Consider the following 2,116-nt stretch of genomic DNA (forward strand, 5'->3'; position numbering starts at 1 on the left):
CAGCAGCAGCTGGGGAGTGTGATGGACGAGGGCTGGGTGCCTGGGGCTCCCTCGGCATCGAGGGGGAGTCGGGGCAGGGGAACCTCTTCTAGGTGACTCTGCTCGAGCAGGGGACCTGGACTAGAAGGTCTCCAGGCTCCCTCCCATCCTCAACCATTCGGCAATTCTGCGATACGGAGATGGAGAAGATGCACCTGTGACGCCGTGATCTCCTAGGACCAGAGTCCTGACGCCCATCGCCAGCTCCCCTGGGCTCTTGCTTAGGCTCTGCCAGCGCAGTGGGTCGCCTTGGGGACTGAGCCCTCGGCAGCCCAGAGCCCACGCAGTAGCTGCATGGCACCAGCGCAGGAAGGAAGAAATCACCTTCCCCAGGGAGCGGGGATAGACACAGGCCCTGCCACCCTTCAGACAGACTGGAAACCCTCCCCGGAGGGCAGCAGGAGAGGGACCGGTGCATTCCTGCACGATCGGCAGCAGCCACGGGGACAGCCGGGAGCAAAGCCAGACCCCCCCCCTTGCAGCCGGCCTGAGGTCTTCTGCTGAGCCCCCAAGGCAGCATCTGGCCAAGGCCAGGTCCCACCGCGGCGGCCGTCTCCGCGCTGGCCTCTCAGCTCAAACCGTCACGTTTTAAGCCTTGCTGGCGTGCAGCGAGCAAGGGGTTTGCCGCGCACTCGCCACCAGCAGCCGGGCCGCCCGGCCGCCCTCCAGCCCCGCGGCTTCCCGCCGAGCCGCCCCAGGAGCCTTCTCCAACCGGCGCTTCCACCGCGGCGCCAGCAGCCCGGGAGCGCCGTACCGCGCGGCCGGCAGCACGTGCTCCAGCACATCTCCCACGTCCGCTCAGCGCCTTCGAGCCCGCGGTGCGGTCCCCAGCCTACGGCCCAACCCTCCACTAATTAGCACGCGATGCACTGCGCGCACCACCAGCGAGGCTGCGGGATTTCCTTCCGCATCGCTGGTGAAAGGCAAATGCACGGAGGTAGGATCCCGGCACAACACCAGGCACGGCCTTGCTGCTCCGTGAAGGCAGAGGAGGAATTTGGGAACAGAGCTGCCCTTGGGTTCAACTGCCGCAGGAAGGCGAAGGGCAGCACCTTGCTCCTTCCGCGTCTCCCTACGGCCACGGCTCCCGTTCTCCATGGAAAGTCTAGTCCTGTCTTCATTGCTCAACATCGGAGGGGATAATCTGGCTCCCCTAAAACAAACAACTCAGCCCCAAGGGCTAAGCCCTGTGCCAGTGCCCGGCAGCCTGCCTGCACGTCCCGACTCCCCGCCAGGCAGAGGCTGAAGGGTTGGACCCACAGGGTGCCAGAACTGGTGTGTGGGTGCACGCAGAGGTGCCCCGGCACACGCAGATGTGCCCTGGCGCATGCAGAGGTGCCCTGGTGCATACAGAGGTGTCACGGTGCACACAGAGGTGTCACGGTGCACACAGAGGTGCCCTGGCGCATGCAGAGGTGTCACGGTGCACGCAGAGGTGTCACGGTGCACACAGAGGTGCCTGGGTGCACGCAGAGGTGCCCTGGTGCACGCAGAGGTGTCATGGTGCACACAGAGGTGCCCGGGTGCACGCAGAGGTGCCCCGGCACACGCAGATGTGCCCTGGTGCACGCAGAGGTGCCCTGGTGCACGCAGAGGTGTCACGGTGCATGCAGAGGTGCCCCGGCACACGCAGAGGTGCCCTGGTGCACACAGAGGTGCCCTCGTGCACGCAGAGGTGTCATGGTGCACACAGAGGTGTCATGGTGCATGCGGAGGTGTCCTGGTGCACACAGAGGTGTCACGGCGCATGCAGAGGTGCCTGGGTGCACGCAGAGGTGTCATGGTGCACGCAGAGGTGTCCCAGCACATGCAGAGGTGCCCTGGTGCACGCAGATGTGCCCCGGCGCATGCAGAGGTGCCCTGGTGCACACAGAGGTGTCATGGTGCACACAGAGGTGCCCGGGTGCACGCAGAGGTGCCCCGGCACACGCAGATGTGCCCTGGTGCACGCAGAGGTGCCCTGGTGCACGCAGAGGTGTCATGGTGCACGCAGACGTGCCCTGGTGCATGCAGAGGTGCCTGGGTGCACACAGAGGTGCCCTGGTGCACGCAGACGTGCCCTGGTGCATGCAGAGGT

Source organism: Rhea americana, unplaced genomic scaffold, assembly GCF_003343005.1.
Source record: "Rhea americana isolate MKP2758 unplaced genomic scaffold, rheAme1 scaffold_867, whole genome shotgun sequence".
Taxonomy (NCBI): Eukaryota; Metazoa; Chordata; class Aves; order Rheiformes; family Rheidae; genus Rhea; species Rhea americana.